Genomic DNA, 24841 nt, shown 5'->3' on the forward strand with positions numbered 1-24841 from the left:
TTCTGCATTGGATTAAATTTGCCATTTTTGAAAATTATGAGTTCAAGTGTTATAAACAACATGTTCTAATGAGGAAGACAATCTGTTCTTGAGTCCATGGTTATTTATATACATGAGGAGGCACAACTAAGATAACAATGGTTATTTACACACATATATGTGTAATATGTGCATGTAAAAAAATGAAACAAAACAAATGCAGAGCCACAAATCATCCAGAGACTTAATTTCAGGACCCGTGCTGTCTCAAAACTTAGCACAAAGACCCTGTCTGGAAGGAAGTGTCCCCAGTGTCCTCGGCAGAGGTTCCAGGGGCTCTGATTCTGAAGGCTAGAGAGTGGGCTGTCCTGAGGTCCCCGATTCTGTGGCCTCTACCCCCCAGATTGGCCTGTACCCCACAGCACAGATGCACCCAGCATGATGGAGTATCGTTGCTTTGAAACCAGCCTTAGGTTGGTGCCTCCTCCACTAATACGACAGATTTAGAAAAGACAGAGAAATGGGATGGTTTAGGGAGCCGGGCAGGTCAGTCAGAGTCTGGTGGTGAGCAGCGAGGACCGCTCCTCTGGGTGAGTTGATGCAACTCCAGAAGAAATTGACCTGCTTGTTTATACAGCTTGTCTTCCTTCACGGGGTTCTGATTTGAACCAAATGAGATCCTGGGAGAGTTACACTCCCCGCACACTGTAGGATGAGCAGAGAAGCTGTCGGAGTACTTGAATTCTGATCCCAGGCTTCCCTTAATGGCTCAGCATTTCTATTCTCTCATCTGCTGTCTGTACCTCTGAATGTCCGCGAAGGTCACAGGACACACCTCTGTGAACACAGCCCTTCGCTACAGTTCTGTCAGGCATAGAGATTTCCAGTCACTGCATTAGCTGGGTTTCATTGACCTCTCTGGTCTCTTGGTCACCAGTTGCATACAGACAACAAAGTGGATGTCTGGGCTTAGTGGCATGATGTCTGAAGGTGAAATTGAGTACAACAAGGGGACCCATAAAAGACCTCAAGTCCATGCCCTTGACTTCATTAAACAGGGCAGTTCACCTACTACTGATCTACCTTCAGTCAATGCAGGCTTCTGACCTTTTGCCCACTTAGTCCTGGGGTCAGCATCTGAAGGCTCAGCCAAAGGGAAGGGCAGGGGGCCCCGGGTCAGCCTCACTGCAGATTATCTCTAGAAGATCCAATATTCAAGAGTTATGGAAAGTCCCAATCTTGTCATTTTACTTCAAACAAAGTCTCCCAGACAACAAGCACTCCATACCAACAAGAACGTCAGGGTTAGTTAGAGTCAAACTGTTCACCATCATCCCCAGAGGTAGCAAAGCAATGTGGCAAGGCCTCTTGATTCCCTGGAAACTTAAATCATATGAAAACAAGGAGAGAAGTAGAGGTGAGATGGGTTAAAATGTCTGCTCCTTAATGTACTCGAGATAATGGACCCAAGGTGTTCTTTGAGAAGTTAGTGTTTATCGAGCGTTCTCTCTGCAGTGGACAAGCAGTCAACCCTGATGGTTATTGTTAAAATTCTCTTTTGGGCACTGTTCTTTCCTGTGAATTCTGAGTGGGGGATGGAAGATTCTGCCGTTTTAATTCCTTTGTTAATGTCTTTATAAATGCAATTAACACTTCATTCACGATTCTTTGTTTCTGGATCCCATTAGGATGTGGTTTATGCCAGTTTCTCTCTCCCAGGAGACGCCCCTGCATCACACAACACTTCACTCAGCTGTGTGGCTGAGTACTGACAAACTCAATTTTCAGAAGGTGAGTGAGAGTTGACACCATGCTGTGGCGGTGGTCCTGAAGGGAGCACATGACTCATTTCATTCCTAGGTGGAACCCACTTTCTCGGAGAAGCATGCTTGTGCATGAGCGTGGAGTGAGCAGGGGGGAAAAAATGGCTCCTGGCAGACCCGGTGTCAAGAACTGAAGTCAAAGAAACGCTCAGAGCTGAATGTGGTCCAGGGTTTTAGAAAGAAAAGCCTCTGGACAGGCTGAGGCAGGAGGCTTGCTTGTTTGAGGCCGGTCTTGATTCCATAGAGAGATACCTGGTCTCAACAAAACAAACCAGGGGGTGGGGAGATGGCTCAGTCTACAAAGTGCTTGTAGCCCAAGCATGAGGACCTGAGTTCAGATCTCCAACAGGCACACAAGAAGCTGGCTACGGTGGTCAGTCCCTGTCATCCCAGTGCTGGAGAAGCAGCAACAGGAGGACCTGTGGAGCTTGACAGCCAGTCAGTCTAGAAGAATCAGGGAGCTCCGGTTTAGTGAGACACCCTGTCTCAAAAAATAAGGTAGAGTAATTGAGGAAGGCAGTGTCATTCTGTGGACCTCTGTCATGCACACACACACACACACACACACACACACACACACACACACACACAGATGCAAAATACATAAATAAATGAATACAAACAAAAACTCTGAAAGCCAGGTATACGTTGCCTTATAGGTTGCACAGGCTGCTCTATCCTTCAGCAAACTTATAGGAAGTGGCATCTCAATACAAAGTAAAGGGAGATTCCACAAATAAGGGACGTGGTCTCCATCCCCCGGAGCTCACAATTTAGCCTAACAATCATGTAAGGGACAGCTGCTTGGAGTGAGAAGCATAGACAGAACTTTGGGAGTGCAGCTCTCTGGGACAGGGGTCGGAGGACAGATGCACTGGAAAGACAGGACTCCAACACAACACTTTCCAGGCCATTCCACTGTGGAGAGCTGCAACAAGTGGGGGCAGTAGGAGGAAGTGCAGAGAGGCCAGCGCCAACCAAGATGCAGAGGTAAGAAATGAATAGAAGGTTCATGACCATGACAAATTATTTTCCTTTTATATTAAAGTCTATCCTTCAATTGATGGGATCATTCCCATTTCAAATATCAGTGTGATATTTGCTTAACCGCCAAAGGCGCTGCAGATGAATCTATCTGAATCTTTCTAAGATACCATGCAGGAGGAGAGGCAGGAGGTCTGGAGGAATCCGAGACAGGAAGGAAGCGGGAAGGATTGCCCATGTGTGGCATTATGTCTGTCCTTTAAATGGACAGATGTTACTTATTTGTGGGCCCATTTCTGGACTGGAGCTTTATTTTTTCCTGGTTTTCTCCAGGAAGTTGAAAAAAGAGCAGGATTTTGGCTAGACGTTACAAAGCATGAGCAGTTGGAAGGAAAAGGGGAAAGCAGGCGGTGGCCGCCACCGTCTGTGCCTGCTGCTAAGGGCGCAGGACTAAGTCAAGGACACCACGTCCAATGTGGTTTTGACTTCGTTTAATAGCAGGATGGTTGCTTTCCTGTCTCAGAGCTACTTCAAATACCTAACCTTGGTTCCATTTAGTTCTTTGCCCCTGGTACCAAGGCCTTTCTCAGGTCCCTGTCAATCAGACCTGGACTGTGAGCCAAACCACATAACATGGCCCTTGTGTGTCTCTGCAAATTGGGGAGCTCCTAGGTCTTAAAGCCTTGCAGACCACAGCCAAGCCCATCTGCATTAAGACAGATCATTCTGAGTCAGGAGTAGTGGTGCGCATGTGAAGTCCCAGCATGGAGTTAGAGGACGGGGAGTCAGGAGTTCGAGGTCAAACTCACCAACAAAGCAGTCTGGGGCCAGCCTGGGCTACAGGAGACCATGTTCTCAGACAAGAATAAAGGTCCTTTTGATTATAGCTTATCATACGGCTTCCTGAATTATAACCAATTCTTGGCCAAAGAGCATCTAACTTCAACATGACTTTTGATCCCAATCAAAGATTAAAGTGTTGGTAATGTCCTGCATAGTTGTTTCTTTTCATGAAGCAATAGTTGTCAGGTGTCACTGCACTCTACTGGAAGACTAGCAACTCCTTAGAATGAGTACGTTAATTCCCAAACATGGAAAGGGTAAGACAGAGAGGGGACTGTCTCTGTGCCTGGATGGTGGGACTCTGTGGTTAAAACAAAACAAAACAAAAAAACCTCTCTCTCTCTCTCTCTCTCTCTCTCTCTCTCTCTCTCTCTCTCTCTCTCTCTCTCTCTGTGTGTGTGTGTGTGTGTGTGTGTGTTAAACAGAAGAAGCTTCTCTGAGTCCCCTGGCCTCAAGTCACTGGGCAGCTGTGTAAAACCACACCCAGGACCTGTGTTCTGCCGCTTCTGAGAAAGATGTAAATGTGTAAATATGATGGAAGAGGTTTTATTTTCTTTCCCCTCTCAGGAATGGTCTGACAGCCCCAGGCTGGAGAATGTGTCTCTCCCAAGTACTCTGTCACCCTGGTAACCATGGAGACCGCGACGATCGATTAGATGCCATCTGATCTCAACCTCATAAAAAAAGGCAGCAGATGGCAACCAGGCCACTAGACCTGTCTCAAGAGAGACGAAGAGGAAGAGAAAAGGGAAGGAAGGAGAGAAAAGGGAGAGTTGGGGGGGGGGGGCTCACACAGGGAGAAGGACACGGAAGCAGACAGACATGGGAGAAGAGTGGAGATACACACAGAAAGCAAGGAGAGCCGAGCCTGGGACAGAGGAGACACAAGCCGGGAAATGAAATTAAAACCCAACTGTGCAACAGGGCTCTGGGGAGAGCAGCAGAGGGAAAATCCTCTAAGGGGGAAACATCAGCCATCACCTGACTTTCCGCTACTATGTCGGTCTGAGTAGTGACAAAGAACAGCACAGATCCTGGGCCTCCAGGCTTCTCTGAGGGACCCTCGCAAGCTTGACCTTGTGCCTCTCAGTGACAGCTGGAACCTAGTGTGTCCATCGACTTCACAGGCCTGGCTCTCAGAAGGAGAGCCGCTGCTCAGCCCAGCTGAGACCTTTCAGACAAATGGGTGTGCCGAGGCTGGGTGTGTTCTGTCACGCCAGTCCAGCAGTGTTACAGTCAACCCTTCAAGGGAGCCGTGACAGCCAGTTCGTCAGAAACCCAAGGCGAAGGGACGAGAACCATTAATTAAGTCAGTGTCGGTAACCTGCATCCTGAAGTAATGTGATGGTTAAAGTTAATGAAGGCTTTGCCATTTTTTAATGTATCATAACTTATTTAGTGGCCTCCTCATGTCTTCAGATGCAGATTATTATTCACAACACAAGCGATGATCTTATGATCATCATAAATGCCTTTGTAGTCTTCTCAATTTTTCCTTGGGGTGAAAGCGCTGTTATTAAGTCAAAAGAGTTTTGTTTTCCTTGAAATTTTTTAGTTAAGATATAACATATATAATAAAGTGAATAAATCTTGAAACAGCTGAAATAGTTACACACACACACACACACACACACACACACACACACACACACACACACACTTGCAGACATCCAGACACACAACTACATAACTACCACCCAGGTCAATGCAGCAAACATGTAGTACCCTAGGATATTTATGCCCCTTCCAGTCAGTCTACCCTATGTTCTTGAACTTGGTATAAATGGAATCAGAGTGTGCTTTTGTTTCTGATTTTTCTTCCCTCGATATAAAGTTTGTTAGATTAGTTTTGCTGTATTGTCCAACAGTAGCTTATCCTTTTCATTTGGCTTTTAAAATCTTTGAATGTTTAAATTTTTATTACTATTTTATTTCTGTGAGTGTTTTACCTGCACATCTGTCTATACACCGTATACATGCCCACAGAGGGCACTAGGTCCCCTAGGACTGGAGTTGTGAGTCTCCACGTGGGTGCTGCGTATGGAACCCAGGTCCTCTGGAAGAGCAGCCAGTGCTTTTAAACTGTTGAGCATCTCTCCAGCCCCTTGTCCTATTTTTTTGTTTTTATTTCTTTTCTTTTCTTTTTTTTTTTTTTGTTTGTTTTGTTTTTTTGAGACAGGGTTTCTCTGTGTAGTTTTGGTGCCTGCCCTGGAACTCGCTCTGTAGACAAGGCTGGCCTTGAACTCACGGAGATCTACGTGGCTCTGCCTTGTGAGTGCTGGGATTAAAGGCGTGAGCCACCGCCACCTAGCCCCTTGTCCTATTTTTAACACAGATTATTGGTTCATTTTATTTTGGGAGACATTCAGATTGTTATGAATAAGCTTGTTGTGAATATTCTTGAATGTCTTCCGGAGGAGTGGGTTTGTTTGTTTGTTTGTCCACTAGGTAGCTCTGGCCGGCCCGGAATTTACCACATAGACCAGGCTGCTCTCGAATTTACACAGATCAGCCTTCTGGATGTTGGACTCACTATAACCTCTTTACTAACGAAGCATAGTTCCTAACTGCATTCTAAATATTGACCCTCTGACTCACAGGTCAGTGCAGCTCTCCTCATCAAAGAAACTTCTCTTTGCAAGAGATGGAGACCATTACAGAAAGACACAACCAATCCAAATGCAGAGAAGCAGACGACATGGGGTGCCCAGCCCCTCGAACACATCTACAGCTCAGCTCCTGCACCCAAGGCTCAGGAAGCACCTCGGGCAGGCAAGATTGTAAGAGCCAGAGGGCCCTGAAGTCTGCTGTGGGACAGCGGCCCCTAGAAACGCCGGGAAGCTCCACCTTGGAAGTCTCATCACTGCGGCTACCTAAACAAGACCGGAGAACAAGGAGGACTAACAGACAGGCTGACATGGAGGCGGGGCATCTCAAGGGGCTTCAACCCTAGACAAAGAACTACAGGCAGCTAAGGGATGCTGAGATTAGGAGAAGTAATTTTCCTTGGGAAAGAGCCTCGGCCCTAGTTGGTTATTCAATACCAAGTGATCAGCCCTAAAATAACACACAGGAAGGTGAGATTACATGGACTGAACAGGTTGTGTTTTTATCTATCAATCACTAAAGAAAAAAAGCCAGGAATCTGAGAGAAAGGCGGAGTCCTACATGGGAGGGATGGATGGGAGGAAAGCGAAGAGGGAAATGATGTGATTTTAATTAAGAAAATCATTATTAATTTTTTAAATAAAAGTGTACATCACCGTGCCTGGACGGGTTTTTCCTTTTCTTATGTAAGCTGGGAGCGTAACTACTCGTCACCACGCGGGCCTGTTTAGCTTTTAATGCAGGGTAAATGCAAATCTCCTCTTACCTTGGCCTTCAAAACAGTGTGCCCATTTGAACTCCAACTACCTACTGCTTTGAGGGTGCCCTTCCCTTCCTCTCCTGCCAACAGCAAGTGGGCCTTCCAATTCTTCTCGGCCGTCTGCAAGACGAGGCGGCCCCCGCGGGTTTACACTGGTTTGAAGGGCAAGTGCATTGAACTAGTCTTGCCTTGCCACCAAACCCTCTTACTTATTTTGTAAACTGCACATATGTGTCATCATTGTTATGTTTAGGACTGGCTTTAGGATAAGCAGGAAGATGAAATAGCTTTAGGATAAGGAGGAAGATAAAAACACAATCCAAATAATCCATTCAAATTCCCTGGCGTTGTGAGGAGGAAAGACGCATTGGCGTTTATGACCAGAGCAGATTTACATTGTGTTAGCTGGTGTCCCGTGTCATCTATTTCTGGAGGAAATAACATTCATGAATACATATTACGATCATGGCACCTCCTTAAACAGCCCTCCACAGTTGTTGTAGCTCCATTTCAATTTCACACAGCTTTAAACAACCATCTACTGTTCCGTCTATTTTTGCAGACTTAGAAGCTGTGGATCGTGAACACAAAACTAGTCCAGTACCATGGCTGGGATTTAGAGCTGGCCAAAGTAAAGGTTTTCTCTGTTTTTCCTACAGCCATGCTAGGGTTTTAATACCCTTTCTGTTCACAGTTTGCACGTTCAAATCGTCCTCTTCAAGCTGATGGTATGATGGAAAAGCATGAGATGAGTGAGGTTAACTCCCCTCTCCCTTCCTCCACGGATAAGGTGCCTGTCAGCAAGGAGGTTGGCCCTCCTCAGACACCGAATTTGATGGTCACTTGATCTTGGACTTCTCAGTCCCCAGAACTGTAAGCCACACTTTCTTGCTGTTTACAATCCACCTAGCTTACTGGTATTTTGTCATCAAAGTCCAAGCAGACCAAAACAGATGGTGATCCTCATGGTCATTTCCCCTTTACAAACCCTAAGAGGGCTTCTGCATCCAGAATCCCATCCTTAACCACCTTCTATCCCCAACATATCCACATCCCACTGTTCCAGCACCAACACCAGAGTGGAGTCACAATCTGTGTCACCAAGACCGAGAAGACGACAAAAATCCATGCAGTCCATTACATTATCTTTAGAAACATTAGTTTTGTGTCTCAGTGTGTTCAGTGTGAAGTTTTTGTTTTTTGTTTTTTGTAACTGGAAAAATGACTTAATCAATCCAGATTGGCATGAGAAAACAAGGAGGTGGAGCCAGGAGCTTTCCCTCTTGAGTTATTGCTTTTGGCATCTGACACTCATATAATTTTAGAGCTTTAAATAAAAGAAGATAAAAAGCAATCTGGTATGATTGTGCTTGCCTGCGATCCCAGGACATTTGGATGAGTAGGATGATAGGAATGCAGGGCCAGCCTGGGCTATATATATAAAAGACCCTGTCGCAAAAATCCAGGAGAAGAAAAAGGGGGGGAAGAGGAGAAGGAAACAAGGTTATTTATGTAAAACTGTGCGTTCAAAAATACTTAAACCACAAGCATCACAAAATCCCAAACAAGACAACAAAATTAACTTCTTTGTTGTTGTTGTTGTTGTTGTTGCTTAACTTCTCTGATAAGCCCTGAAATTTTTCCTTTTGGGCCAAGGGGAAATCATCTCTTTACATGATAAATATTCTATGATAAATCCTGCTGAGAGCATATAGAAATGACAAATTTGTTTTTAACTAGTGGTGTAGAAATATGTGATTCAAATTATATCGTGTGTGTGTGTGTGTGTGTGTGTGTGTGTGTGTGTAGAAGAGGACATTAGGTGTTGAGCTCTATTACACTGTACTTAATTCTCCTGAGACAGAGTCTCCAGTGAGTGACAGTCAGCAGGTCCCAGTGATACTCCTGTCTCTGCCCACCCCCCTCTGCCACGCTCGGTTTTTAATAGGTGTTAGGATTCTGAGCTCAGGTGCTCATGTTTGAGCAGCAAGCACACTTACCCACCGAGCCATGTTCCCTGCCCCTGTAACTGTTTTAGGGGACGGGTATTGGTGACTGAGCCCAGGTCCCCATGTACCCTAAGCACTCCCTATGTTCCTGAGCTAAGCCTTCCCATACACAGCTCTTCTACTGCTCCTCTCAATTTGAATATTCTTGACACATTACAAACAAATTTAAATATTTTAAAATATGTTCATATAGCTCACTCTTCTTGACTGATTAAATCATTCAATTACTGTGATGGCTATTCTTGGTTGTCAACTTGACTACATCAGGTATTTTGCTCGGTTTGAAGTGGATGAATCCACTTCTAGGCCGGATTTCTGAGGTAGGAGGACACATACCTTTGATCTGGATCTTGAGGTGGAAAGCCACACCTTCTGCTTGAAGCCTGTAGAAGGACACAGAAGAAGGAAGCTTTTGCTCTTTGCCTGCTTGCCCTCACCTTGCTAGCAAGTCCATTCCTTCACTGGCATTGGAACTTAGAGCCTACTTCTGTGGAATTCCGGCATATATTGAAGTCCAGCTGAGGAATCCTACCTTGTGGACTGAGAAACTACTAGATTCTTGGACTTTCCATTCACAGCCAGACATTGTTAGATTAGCTGGACTGTACCTGCAAGTCACTCCAGTAAATCCCCTGTATATATACACACAATACCTACATATATACATACATACATACAGAGAGAGAGAGAGAGATTCATTTTATAATTTCTGTCACTCTAGAGAACCCTAACACAGATTTTGGTACCAGGGACTGGGGTATTGAGGCCTGTTAGTGCTTTTGTTTGGAGGAATGTGGATTTTGGATTAGGAAGGCAGTTGAATGTTTTCAGTGGGGCTTTATGGGCCATACTAGTAGGAGCATGGAAGACAGTGGTGCTGAGGGCAATGGAGATTATGATGACATGACTCAAGAGGTTTCAGAGGGAAAGAATACTAGTATGTGGCCTAGAGACAGTTCTTGTGGTATTTTGATGAAGAATGTGGCTGCTTTCTGCCCTTGCCCAAAGAGTCTGCCTGAGGCTAACTTGGAGAGTTATAGATTAACAGTTTTGGCAGAGGAGATTCCCAGACAACCTAGTATTGACTGTGTTGCTTGCTTATTAGTGGCTGCTCTTTTCTATAATGAAAAGGAGCAAGCCAGTAAGTAGCACCACTCCATGGCCTCTGCATCAGCTCCTGCCTTATTGAGTTCCCGTCCTGACTTCCTTTGATGATGAACAGGGCTGTGGAAGGGTAAGCCAAATAAACCTTTACACCCCAAGTTGCTTTTAGTCATAGTGTTTCTTAGTAGCAGTAGGAACCCTAAGACAAGTACCCAAGAACCTATTGATTATGTCTACTAGCAATTTAATTCTCTCTCCTAATGATTTCCTGCTTTTGCAAGAATCTATTTTTTTTTGTTATAGTTTACTTCTGAGTGTTAGGATAATTTCTGTTGACTTTGTATACAACTCCATGAGAAATACTTTTTATTAAATGACATAAAAAGATAACAGTACACCAGTGCACTTTCACATGTATCCCCAAAGGGGCTAAAAAAAAAAACAAAAACCTTTGCTTTAATTATGTGTCAATAAAATTGAATCCTCAGGAGCTGGGGTAAAGCTCAGTGGTGGAGTATGTGCCTCGGAAGAGCAAGGTCTGGAGTTGAGCTTCAGGACCAGATAATGAAGAAAATAATAAATTAAATCCTTGGTTGTGGCTCATTGGAGAGACTCTCCCACAGCCTAACTGCTAGCTCTGCCCTTCTCCAACCTTGCTCCTTTTCTACCGAGGTCTTGAAATACTCTGATTGTTGTATAACCTGTAGACCTCCCTGTCTGTGCTATAACAGCAGGTGAGTTTCCAAAGTGAGCCGCTGGAATCTTTATCTAAGCCATGCCTATGAGCGGGAACAGAAACGTTTACACACACAGGGCCCGGGGGACAGCTCATTTGGTAAGGTGCTTGCCTTGCAAGTCTAAGAACTGGAATTCCACCCCCACAATTCATATTTAAAGGAAAACAAACAAACAAACAAACAAACAACAACAAATGGTCAACCAGGCATCCTGGTGTAATACCTCTGCTGGGGAGGCAGAGACAGGTGGATTCCTGAGGTTCACTGGCCAGTTAGCCTAGTCTACTTAGCAGTTCCAGACCAGTGAGAGACTTCATTAAAAAACAAACCAACAGACAAACAAAACCATGGTGGACAGTGAGTGAGGAACAAGTACAGCACCTGAGGTTGTCAGTCTTCTAACTACTACATGCATATACACACATCCACATGTACTAACTCACATGGCACACCAGAATACGCTTCTGTGCACAGACACACACACACACACACACACACACACACACACACACACACACACACACACACACAGAGTATTTGCTGGGCATAATGGTGCCCATTTCCACCTGCTTGCTGGCCCCTCAAAATGCCTGCCAGCACTCCGATGTCACCTGATACAAGAAGCTGGAATAGAAATGGATGCAGTCTGAACTACTGTCACCAAAATGGCCAACTTTGACAACCTTTGAAAAAATGTAGTGACTGTAACACTAATTCATCTCCTTTCAAATCGAAACTTCAGCGGCTGGTCAGTGTTATGCTCCGTCTCATGCAGGCAATCTTTTGTTGCCTTCGTTATTAATACGACTTGGAAGTTCTCAGTTATTGACAAGACACACTGTTTTACGTGCGAGCAGCAGAGAACTCAAACAAGCTTGTACTATCGTGGATGACAAATGGCTCACCAAACTGGAATCCAGCGGCACATCCAGCTTCCAATGGACGGACGCCCCCACCCCTGGCCCCGTGACCCTGCCCTTCTCTCCCCTCTACGCTCTTGAGGCTTCGTCCCCAGCTGGTAGCAGAGTAGCTTCTGGGGCAGCTGGCCTCACACCCAGAAGCAGCAGTTGTCCAGAAAGACTTCTCCCGGCAGTCTCTGAAGATTAGCTGTGTTGTGTGTTGCCCCTGAGGTGCTTAGGGTACCTGTACCCTCACTGGCCTGAACCAGCTGCTGGCAAGCAGCTAAGGGGACTAATGCAGCCCCTCCCCTGGAAGGTAGGAAGTAGGTTGGGGGCGGATTCCCTGGAGAAGCCTCGAACTTCCTGGGAGAGGGGGGAGTGACCACTCATCAGGGACCCCATGGGAAGAGGGGAAGGAGTCTTTTCAATTGCCTTGGTGGCATTTTCTTACTATCTGAACTTACTTTGTCAGTGTCCAGGACAGAAGTCCTCCTCCACACCAACTGATGACCATGAGAAAGAACCTGGCACTCTACCCCGTATCTTCATCTCAGACATCGGGACTTGGGGGCTGGGGAGATGGCTCAGTGGGTCAGAGCACTTGCCATGAAAGTCAGATGACTTGAGATCGAATCCCTAGCATCCACATAAAAGCCGGACATGGCCTCCCTTGCCTGTAATCCCAGCATTGTGAAGTGGAGGCCGGCAGATCTCAGGAGCTTGCTGGCCAGCCAGCCATTTGGTGCTGTCTCAAAAAAATAGAGAGAGAGAATACAGGAGGATACCTGTTGTCTTCCACTTACTCACACATGGGCATGCATGGACACCTGTACAAGTGTACACACACACACACACACACACACACACACACACACACACACACACACACACGGGGCAGGGTGAAGAAAACAAGGTTTGAATGTAGTACTTAAAGGAGTAGAACATACATTTAAGAAGTCTTAGCTGTCAACCTGTCCTCGAAGTCCTTTACGGAGTATGCTCCTTCTGCAGTCCCACCGGAAACCACGTGATGCAGTGAGGTTCCACCCCCCAACGCCCCACCCCCCAGATGTTGACCTTCGGGTTTGCAGTCCTGGGGAGGGACTCCAGGGTTTTAGCTCTATACTGAGCTAAAGCTCCAGGTCAGATTTGGTTTAACCAGAGTCTTGAGCCCCTTGGGGGTCTTGGCCAGCTCACCCTCTGCTTCCTGCTATGGGGCATTTTCTTTCTTGAGTTGGATCTTAGGTGTAGTTTACAGTTTAGAAAGGAGAAGAAGAAAGGGTAATGTCAGGCAATGAAGAAGGGTGGAATGGAAGAAGATATAAAACTCTTTTTTTTTTTCTTTTCTTCACAAAGGCTTTGTGAATCCAGATTTCTGGGTATTCAAGTAGCAAGAACCATTTCTGCATTCCAAAAGCACCAAACTGCTGCTGTTCCGTCGAGGCAGAAACTGTGAGACTTGAGCTTGCTTTTAATTCCATCAACCATTAGTGGCAACAAGAGTTAGATATGACTAGTCACCAAATGCTTCTGTCACATTGACTCACTTAGAAAAAGTAATTTAAAAATTTGGTTTTTTAACTGGGAGGAGAGGAGGGAGGGATAACTTTGATTGGGGTGTAAAAACAAAACAAATAAATAAAAACAAAAAAATTGTTTTGGGGGGAGGTGTTTATTACCTGAAAATTGCCCCTCCCCCTTTTTTCCTATTTAAAACTATAGCAAATCATTCTCTTATAATGTTATTTAATATGTAAACTGTATTGCTATACATAAAGTTGCTTTTTTAAAAAATTAAAAACAAAACAAAAAACCCTCATGTGGCTCTCAGGGGCTCAAGGAGGCTGTAAGTTTTCCTCCGCTTGATAGTCAGGTAGAAATGGAGTTTGGGCTAAGTAAAGGGCCTCCTTCTCCTTCCCTCCTTTCCTCCTTCTGGTCCTTCCTTTCCCTGCAGGATTATGAAAATCACTGTTCTGCAAACATTTTTTCCTGTCGTTGGTCCTGGGGATTTGAACCCAGGGCCTGGCGCTCGTGAGTGCTATGCAAACTGAGCGATCTCTCCAGCTCTGAATTTTTGATTTGTTTTTGTTTTGTTTTGTTTTTCAAGACAGGGTTTCTCTGTGTAATGGTCCTGGCCATCCTGGAACTCTCTTTGTAGACTAAGCTGGCCTCAAACTCCCTGAGATCCGCCTGCCTCTGCCTCCCGAGTGCTGGGATTAAAGTGCACCACCACTTGGCCAGCTCCTAAAATATTACTCACATGAAGACACAAAAGGAAGCGCAACCAGCCCAACAAGTTCCTTTGAGAGCTTTAAGTTAGGAGGAGGGAGGGAAGGAAAGTCAGCACACACACACACACACACACACACACACACACACACACACACACACACACCCCTGCCTCAGCCCCCAGGTAGTTTTGAATTAAAAACAAGAACAACAACAGCAACAAATACAAATTCATTCTAGAAGTTACTTTGTCTTTTCACCACCTACTGGCTCCAGACTGGACCTGCCTCCACTTTCCTCCCCAAGGAAAGTTCACATGTCTCACTCTTTTCAAACTGGTATAAGTGATAAGCTAGAGCTGTATTTACTCATCATTGGTCTTGTTAACATCCTTCGGATGTGCTAATAGTCCTTTCGGAGGGAAATTATGCAAACAGACAAACTATTAATTAAATCAAGAGCATCATCCCGCAGGGCTACAATATGCAAATGGGAGATCTGAGTGGACTTGAGCCAGGCAGTGGCCTTTGGCTGCAAGGGACACCAGGAGAAGCTTCTCCTGTGTGCCTCTGCACACCTCACAGGGAGGCCAACGAAGTCTTTGTGTCTGTTCACCCCTGGGAGATCTGAGACCTCACCACCTCAGGGAAGAGGCCAGGGAAATACTTGGTGCACTATTTGAACTTTATAGAAAGATGGAGTAAAGGGAATCATGACTAATGCAGAACTCCGGAGTGCTGTGTAGAATTTTGCAAAGACCCTCTGAATTCTTTGTCATTAGAGTTCTTGGGTGGTCTCCCTGGTGAGCAACCTTCATAAAGCCGGAGCAGGTTCCCTGTGTGAAGAAATCAAAGCCCACAAAGAGTATGGAGTGTGCTTTAACCCAAGCTTGGCTGGCTCAGTGCATCTCCTCGGTGGACGACCTGAGGCCCTGTGAGCGAACACACTAAGGATGCTATGCCGGTTAGTGTTGATCAATGTTAATTCTGCTGTGAGGGACTGTGGCGCTGTTCCTCCGTCCCATGTGTGCTCCAGTTTCATCCTCAGCTCAGACTGGCCCTGGCTCTCTCTGGACGCTTTATTACCCTGGCATCCCCATCTCCCTGGCTGCTCGCTCTCCCCGTTGGGTGGCTTTCAGTAGCACAGCTGCTGATAGAATGGGAATGGTGGGCATGTTTCTCCTCTCTGGCTCTAGGATTTTTATCTCTCGCAAGAGTAATCCCTGTTTGCCTATTTTTCTAACCACCCCTTTCCCCTTCTTTTATTGTCTTAAGATTTTTCCCTTTCTTTTCTAAAACATCACTGGGTGTTGTACAGGAACTTTGCAAAATGCATTCCCATGCAAAAATGCCTGACTTTAGAATCTCCAGCAGGGCTAGCAAGCAGTCTTTTGACAATCCCAGCCTCATCCTGCCATGCACACAGATTCCAAAGGCCGACTCTTGCCTTCTTCCACTGAAAGAGATAATCAAAATGTTATGGAGACTGCTGGGACTTGGATCTTGAATGCCCCCAAAGACCCAAGTGTTGAAGGCTTGGTGGCCAGACTATTGGTACCAATGACAGCTGGTGGAACCTTTAGGAGGCAGAGCCTAAGCGAAGGAAGTAACAGGTCATTGAAGGTGGGCTTGTGAAGGGTGTACTGGGACCCTGGTCTTCTTGTCTCTGTCCTTGCTTCCTTGCTTGCCATAGGGTGCATAGGGTCATTCTGCTGCATGTCTCTACCGTGATAATCTAAGCTGCAACCATAGCAACAGGCTAAGCCATCACAGGCTGTAACTTCTGGAATGAGGAGCCCAGACAAGCGCTTCTTGTACAATGCTTTATCTCAGACGTTTTATCCACAAGGATACAAAGCTGACTAATGGAAATGATCCTTTTACTTTTTGTTTGTTTGTTTTGAGACAGGGGCTTCGCTATGTAGCTTTGGCTGGCCTGGAACTCACCATGTAGACCAGGCTGGCATGGAACCTACAGAGATCGCCCTGCCTCTGCCTCCCTAGTGCTGGGATTAAAGGTGTATACCACCAGGCCCAATGAAGCTTTCCTTTTAAACCCCAGCTGGCTTACCCATGAGATGCCACCACTAGAAATGGCAGTTCCTTTGGCCTCAGAAGTTCAAATGAACACTTCAGAAAGGGATCCTTCAAAAGCAGCGAGGCACATGACTTTCTGAAGCCAGTCCTGTGGAGGTGAGGGTGGTCTGGGTTGTGGAGAGTGCAGCTGCAGTTTAAGCTCCAAGCAGGAATCGGGCTGAGGGAAATGGAAGGCAGAGGCAAGAAGGGCGTGTTCTCTAAACTGAGTCCCTCCTGGCACCTTTGCTGAGGATCAGGCCTTCCCAGACTAGGGCAGGGTCACAACTTGCCCCTGACCCTGACTTGCCTCAGTGGGATTCTTGGATTCTGCAAAATTGTCTGTTAACCCAGTGAAAAAGTCTGGCCTCTGTTTGTGGAACGCCTTTCTTTTTCCGTTCACTGAAAGGTGGCTTCTTACGATGGAGTGACATGTCACTGATAATTCTTCTGCTCACCGAAGACACAAAAGAAATGGCAGGGCCAGCTCCTTTGTTATTGTGTAACCACTGCCTTCCTGGTTGTGAGCCGCTAAGGACTGATCTCTCTCCCTCAGAAAAGGGCCTAGTATTTTATCTGTAAATGAGGATAATAGAAGCTTCTATCTTGAAGAGTTGGGTTTTAAAATGCATTTTTTAAAATTATTTTTGACTACATATACTGTAAGGGGTTGGCACACCCCGATAGCAAATTCTCAACACAAAGGAGATTTATTACCCTGGAGGGGCAAGCATCGGGGAGGGGGATGCCTCTGGATCGGGCAAAGACAGACAGACAGACAGCAAGCAGCAGCAGCAGCAGCAGCAGGTGTTTTCTGCAGGAGTGATTTCTAAGGAGAAAAGGGGGAGTCTGTACTGGGGTGGGTTCGTAAGTTCTGACTGGACAGGTTAGCCAGTACAGCAAAATAATGAATTTTGATTGCGGGACCTTGGTGTTTTGATGGTTGGACCCTGGTGATCAGTCTCAGGAATGAGTCAGTGGTCAGATAAGGGGATGGACCTTGGGGCTAGCTTTAGGAATGCAATCTAACAGTTTTTAGCAAAGGGAGAGAGAAAGGTTAAGGGCAAAACCTATTGGCGCCATGTTTGCCATGCTCAGGCCTATTAAAAAGTCCTTCATATACTTAAGTGTGCCCAAGAGTGTAGGTGCCCTTAGAGGCCAGAGGACCCCCAGGATCTGAAGTTTCGGATGACTGTGAGCTGTTGGCGGTGGGAACTAAACTTGGAGTCCTCTGCCAGAGCAGTGTACCCTCTTGACCACCAAGCCATCTCTCTGGCCTCAGCTTGTCAAGTTCTTCAAGGACAAATGATAAGGAGCTTGCTGAATGCCTGGCAATCTCTTGGCGTCCAATTGATGCCAACTGGTCTTTTTAATGTCGGTAGAAAGTCATCAGACTAGTTATTTCATAACAAATATTTTGACAATCAAGGAAGACTCATAGCATCTTTCCAACATGCATGTTCTCTCCCCACAGAAAGAAGTGTCTGGGGAAGAAGACTTCTACAGGCTTCCCTCCCAGCTGTGCACACGGGTAAGGGTCTGAAGGTGAAAGACCTCTCCCCCGCAGTGCACTGAAGTGCCCCACTGCCTGCGTGGTTTCATATACCTGGGGAAGGAGGGTGGGGTGGGGAAGCTGAAAATTCGGAGGCTCATTAGCAGTTGGCCCATTACTCTCGGAAAATATGATGTGCCCTCAAAGGACACCTAAGTGCATGATCTTAGTCGTGTGTACATGGACACATGCACACACACACACACACACACACACACACACACACACACACACTGTATTTTCTCTTGTTTTCCTTCCCGGCTCCGGTATCCCCTCAGTCCGTTTGGGCATAATTATGATTGCTCTGCTGGCTCGGTTCTGCAGCTCTCCAGAGCGGAGCAGATGTCGACATCTCTGAAAGATCTTGTGCTATTACAGGGCAGAACAAATGAGGATGTCAGAAAAGGCTCTTCAGTCTAACAAGAAAACCGAGGGAAGAGGCAAAAAGAATAAAGCCTTGGGAGACCCGCGGACGCACTCTGATTAGATCTTATGCTAACATGATGCCCACTCTGCGTACCAACAGTGATTTAATATGTTTAAATGATCTGGAGGAAAATGTGTCGGGGGCGAGGGGTTGCGGGGGGCGGGGGAGAGAATTTCTTCTCTGGCAGGCACGATTAAGATGGTGTGGGGTTCCTTGCAAAATGTGCCGGTAGCCTGAGACTGTCATGTGCTGTCCCAAGAATATTTACTTACAACGCCTGGTGCTGTCTCATTAGGCTGGGCAGAGCTAGCTTTCTCCATCACTGGGTGAGAGATGGGAGCTGTTCAGGTGGCATTGGGGATTGGGTAGATAATGAAAATGTCCACCTTGCTGACACTCATTGCTTCTTCTCTTACGAGGAGAAAAAGGCTATAATTTTAAAATACTTTTTATTTGAAGCCATAAGTCCACAAATCTTAATTATTCCAACAACAAAGATTAAAAATAAAACAAAACAAAAAAGAAGCCACTTGAAGGTTTTGGAAGGGAAAGGAGGTCCTAACCAATCATAACGGATGAACCAATGTCCACGTATATAGATCATGTAATTTGCTGATGCAATATGTCTTCAGGCCCCAGCGCTGGACCTATTTATTCATTTTCAACTTATAATTATTCCTGTTGCAATTCTCTCGATCAGTGGAAACGACACGGCGCTGTGGGATGAGGACACTGGATTGGAAGGCTGTCACATGCTTGTGAAATTCTGACAAGAGATATCTGGTAAGGTGACAGGAAGTGCTAGGACAGACCACAGGGAGGTAGAGGCTTGCTTGTTGGTATAGGTTCCTTCAATCTTTCCCTGCACGAGGGGCCCTTGTTATGTAAGCAAAGAGTAGCTGGTACTCAGACATCCCTGAGAATAAAGGTTAAGAATCAGAGCCAGGTGAGTAATACAGGAACTCGGGAGACAGAGATAAGTGGATCTCTGCTAGCTCAGGTCCAGTCTGGTCTAAACAAAGTTGCAGGCCGGCTAGGACTATGATCCTGTCTCAATAAAAAACCAAACCAAAACAAGATAAAAACAACAACAACAAAACAAACAAACAAAAAAGTGGTTCAGACCCTTAATCCCAGCACTCAGGAGGCTGTGGCAGACGGATCTCTGGGAGTTCAAGGCCAGCCTGGTCTACATAGTGAGTTCCAGGACAGCTAGAGCTGTCTTGAAACAAACAAACAAAAAGTCTGAAGACAAATTAAAGATCAAAACATCAAATAAACAAACAAACAAACAAATAAAAAAGCAAAACTTTTCAGGAGAAACAAGTTATCAAGTTCACTGTTGACTGGAAGACAGTAGAACTCCCCAGAACGCCCCCTTGTGTCTAAAAATGTCTTCCATCTGACTTAGAATCCTGAGGTCATATGTCTGTTCTTGAAAAGTTTTCAGGATGGCTGTCTGCTGGGCCTCACTGCCTGGGGACATTCTAACCCATTGTCAGAACACAAGCCTGGGTATGATGTCCTCTGTAATTTCTCCCACTGAAGAAGGAACTAAACTTGTTATACACAGGACAGGGGTCATAGTGCTCTTCCTAGCTGTCCAAGTGAGTATCATCGTTCTCATATTTTTATTTACTTATTTATTTTGAGACAGAGTCTCACTATGAAGCCCTGGCTGGCATGGAGCTCACCATGTAGATCAGGCTTGCTGTGAACAGAGATGCACCTGCCTATGTCTCCCAGGAGCTGGGATTACAGACATGTGCTGGGAAGCCTGGAGGCTACCTCATACTCTGCTCCACCTTTCCATTATATCTGAAGCTCACACAGGGTGCTAGAGATTGATTTTGAATTTAGAATGAGATGAAACATCTCTATCACTTTCATCAAGGCTGTGATCAACAGCATCTGTCCCATCTGCCCTGCATCCATCACGTTTACTTGTTTATTTTGACCACGTGCAAGCCTGTTGGATCTGATCCACTGTTTCAGTCTATCAGATCTTTTTATGCACTCACTGTACTTCTGCTGTCCATTGTATTAGCCATCCCTTCCAGCTTCCTGTCATCCACAAATTTTATCAATGTCTTTATCTAAAACATTAATAAAAATTCTTAATAAGGTGAGATGGAGGCCAGAAGCTGGTGAAGTGAAAGATCCCTTCTGGAGATGAACACCAATCCATTAACACTCTGCATCCTCTCAGCAGCTCATCTGTTTGACTTGGCGGCCACTAGCCCTTGTCCGAGGTGTTGCTCATCTTAAGGGATCAAGATTCTATTTGGCACTGCGTAGTTGCCATCCAAACATACCAGGTCCATAACACCTGGAAAACCAGTCTAGCAACGTCCTGGCTCCACCCCACATCTGGGACCAACATCCACATCAGCAGGCAAAAGAGTTTCCAAACTGCCTGAATCTGACCTTGGTTTTAAAATATAAATTTTTCGTGTGTGTGTGTGCGTGTGCGTGTGCGTGCGTGCGTGCGTGCGTGCGTGCGTGTGTGTGTGTGTGTGTGTGTGTGTGTGTGTGTGTGTGTGTGTGTGTTCGTGTGTGTTCAGGGCCGGGGGTTGGTGGTGGGAGGGAAGAGCATATACTAGCTTCCCCAAAGCCTGGACCCCTCAAAGGAGACAGGAAGAGAATTCATCTGGCTGGGCCCCTGAACCTTTACAGCTCATTAGCGCTTTCTCTCTTGCCCGAGAAACCAACAGGTGAGTCTGTACTAAGTCTTCTCTATTTTGAGCAAACCACCTAAAACCTACAAAGTGCAGTGGGGACCCTGGCTGCTTAGTCCTTGAAAGTTGTGGTATAAAGCCCATTGTTCAGACTCCATTCACATTTTCAGTCTTCCCAGGGTTCTTTTAAGAACTGAAAGGAAGGCCTGGGGAGATGCTCAGTGGTTAAGAGCACTTACTGCTCTTGCAGAGGACCTGGGTTTGGTTCCTAGCACCCACAGGGCAGCATACAATAACTGCCTGTAACTTGAGTTCCAGGAGATCCAGCACCCTCTTTTGACCTCCATGGGCTCCTGCATGCATGAAGTACACATTCATACATTCAGATACACACACACACACACACACACACACACACACACACACACACACACACACATCTTAAAAAAAAAACCTGTTAGGTGAGGTGTCATGTGCCTTTAATCCTAGCACTTGAGAGGCTGAGATAAGAAAACACTGAGTTTGAGATCACCTTGGGCTACATAGGGAAATCTTGACTCAAGAAAATAAAAACAACCAGACAACCAAACCAAACTGAGCCTAGCCAAACGAAACCAAACCAGGACAGCAGTTAAAACAAAAAACAAAAAACAAAAGTTAAGCATTTATATACTGCCTTCACACCTTACCCTGAGTTAGCAGAGGGCAAGTCTGGATTTTAGCCATGAGTGCTCCCTCCCCCTCCCTCCCTCCCTCTCTCTCCCTTCCTCCTTCTTTCTCTTACTCCCCTCTCTCTTCCCTTACTCCAACCCTCTCTATCTCTCTCTCTCTTTCTATCCCTCTCTCTTTCTCTCTTCCTTTCTATCTACAGCATAAATTAATTCTTTCATCCATTTAATTTCTGCTGTGTGATATGCATTGCTGTGTGATATGTACTGCTGTGTGATATGCACTGCTGTGTGATATGTACTGCTGTGTGATATGCACTGCTGTGTGATATGTACTGCTGTGTGATATGCACTGCTGTGTGATATGTACTGCTGTGTGATATGTACTGCTGTGGGATATGCACTGCTGTGGGATATGCACTGCTGTGTAATAAGCACTGCTGTGGGATATGCACTGCTGTGTGATATGTACTGCTGTGTGATATGTACTGCTGTGTGATATGCACTGCTGTGTGATATGCACTGCTGTGTGATATGCACTACTGTACAGAAACCAGTAAGATAGAATTTTTTTCTTTCAAAAGACTCAAGGAGTTGTGCATAGAGCAAGCATGAGGTTTTGGGTTCAAATTTCTACCGTGTGTGTGTGTGTGTGTGTGTGTGTGTGTGTGTGTGTGTGTGTGTGTGTGAGAGAGAGAGAGAGAGAGAGAGAGAGAGAGAGAGAGAGAGAGAGAGAGAGAGAACTAAGTTAAGTTAGTGTAGGGAAAGTTCTGATTGGGCAGCAAGGTAACAGTTGTAGTAGATTGTCATTTCTATAGTAACACCAAGAAAATTTTGGGTAACATAGTATGCAGAATATATGTCTTATGACCTCCTTGGAGTTAGTTATAAACTACTAATAAAAGAATATTTAGAGCAAAGTTTCTTAAACCAATGGTCATAGCCCCATTTAGACTTGTGTGAGTGAGCATGTAGCCCCATGTAGCCTTGGTTGTGAGCACACAGCATGTCTGTTTGTACTGGACATGCCATTAGGCCACACAATACCAGCACACACTGCCTGAAACACCCCAGTGCAGGCCCCAGACTACTGTATGTTAGGAATTTCATTGCTTTTTACTGTAATACAGAGTTGTCTGCTTTTATAGAAACACAATGGCTTAATTGTGGAAAACAAGTCTTTAATATTTTCTTACAATCATTCCTCAGCACGTAAATTAGTATATTATGGGACTGCATTGACTAATGGGAACACCCAACTCCTTAGTATGCAAATTTGATTTTGTCTTTAGTAATTGGTAAAATTACATACCATTTGAAGACTGGTAAAATTCCACCAGGCGGTGGTGGCTCATGCCTTTAATCCCAGCACTTGGGAGGCAGAGTCAGGTGGATCTCTGTGAGTTTGAGACCAACCTGGTTTACAGAGTGAGATCCAGGACAGGCACCAAAACTACATGGAGAAGCCCTGTCTTAAAAAAACAAAAAACAACAACAACAACAGAAAAAAAAACACCTGGTAAAATTCCAAACAAGTATTTTACAATTTCTGTTTTAAAGATATATTCCTTTTTATGTGCATTAGTGTTCTATTTACATGTATGTCTGTGTACCAGGTGCATGCCTGTTGTCCATGGAGGTTGGAAGAGGGCACTGGGAGGGGATTCAGCTCCAGGTCACTGTGACCTGCCATATGGGTGCTAGGAATCAAACCCAGGTCCTTTACAAGAACAGCCAGTGCTCTCAATCACAGAGCTATTACTCCAGACTTAAAACAAATTCATTGATGGCTTATTATTTACGAATGTATGACTATTTCATACATCTATGAACCTGAGGTCACATAAACATTTCTGAGGCAAAAGGGGGTCACAAGGACAAAATCGTTAAAAAAAAAAACCGATATAAAAATTACTTGGAAATTAAATAATATACTTCTAAAAGAGAAATTGCAAAGAAGGTACATAACACCTTTTTACTAAATGACACCGTGTACACATTTTGCAAGATTTATAGGATATAACTAAAGTGATAATAAGATTAAATTTTAGAAAGTCGAGAGCTTGCGTTAGAAAACAAGAAGAGACCAAGTCAGCGACCTAAGCTTCCGCGTCAAGAAGCTACAGAGAAAACACCCAGTTCATCTGCCACGGAGAAGGACAGAAATGACGGAGACGGGCCTGGAAATCGGTGGCATGGAAAACAAAGGATGGAGAAAATCAGCACAGCCAAAACGGGTCTTAAAGGGAAATCAATGAAACTGACAATGCCTTTGACTGAGGGAGAACAGAAACTGTAAGAGACCATATGAAAACCAGAAGTTCCAGACATGATAATGACAGGTTACCGTAAACAACACCATCTGATGCTTTTGACAAGGCAAATGAAATGCACAGAGTCCCTTGAGAAACAGGGCTAGTCACAACTGATAAAGACACAATAAACACCCTGACTTCTTTAAGGAAAACCATCCATGGTGAAGAACTCTGGGGAGGATGGGAGGTTTAACAGGGAGTTTTATCAGTACTTGAGGAAGAAACAGCACCCATGTTTATCTCCCACAGAAAGGGCAGAGGCCACCAGAGGTGACACATTCCCGACACCCGAACCTCAGGGGCACAGTCTGAGAAAAGCACAGACCAATACTCCTCAGCATTCGAATCTCATTGAACTGAATCTGTAGACATAGGAAAGGTGTAACACATCAGGACCAGCTGGGCTTTAGCAAACACACACACACACACACACACACACACACACACACACACACACACACACACATCACAAGAAATGCAATATTGATTAAATTATGAGAAAAAGCAATCAATACGCTCCATCTGAACAGCTGGATAAAGGAGGTACAGGTGTGCAGCTCAGGAGAGCTGGGAAAATTATAGCAACAGCTTGTATCCATCTCATGGTAAGAGGTCCTGGCAAACTGGGAATGGACTGGGACTTCCTCAGTCTGATGAACGGCATTTGTGAAAAGTCCAATGTCTAATGTGACACCCACCCCTCTGGAGTCAGAAAGGAGGTGAGCATGTCCTCTCATCCTTCTCATTGCCACTGAACTTAAAGTCTTGATCCTAGGCCAGAGAAGAAACCAAAACGATGAGAAAGGAGAAAGAAGATATAAAGTCCTATTTATTTACAATGACATGATCTTGCATGTAGAAAACTCAAAGGAATTTGGCCTCAAATCTTGTAAATCCAGCAAGGTTTGCAATAAAGTCCAAAAAGAAAAAAATTACTTTTTATTTCTATAAGATAACAATTATAAAGAAATTAAAATCAATTCTATACCAACAGTGTCAATGTCACATAATACTCACAAAGCATTCTTTCTTAAAAGACGTGTGAGATTTCTACTCCTGAAACAATAAAATGCTGCTGAGGTAAATTAAGAAAGGCCTTGCAAATGGAGAGAGTACCTCTCCCGCGGGTGGTATTTTAACCACACAAAATCGGCC

General features: G+C 45.1%; 1 long non-coding RNA gene across 1 annotated transcript in view; it reads right to left on the minus strand.

The window, feature by feature from the left end:
- Positions 1-1098: 1098 nt before the first annotated feature.
- Positions 1099-24841, minus strand: part of LOC128106096 (uncharacterized) — a 66196-nt gene continuing 42453 nt past the window's right edge. Inside the window, exons 2-3 of the long non-coding RNA XR_008216598.1 lie at positions 9342-9388; positions 1099-2283 (exon numbers count right to left, since the gene is read on the minus strand). This is a non-coding gene — a long non-coding RNA (uncharacterized LOC128106096). The remainder of the gene's footprint in view (positions 2284-9341; positions 9389-24841) is intronic.

Source organism: Peromyscus californicus, unplaced genomic scaffold (genome assembly GCF_007827085.1).
Source record: "Peromyscus californicus insignis strain IS unplaced genomic scaffold, ASM782708v3 Scaffold_9__1_contigs__length_137607984, whole genome shotgun sequence".
NCBI classification, from domain to species: domain Eukaryota; kingdom Metazoa; phylum Chordata; class Mammalia; order Rodentia; family Cricetidae; genus Peromyscus; species Peromyscus californicus.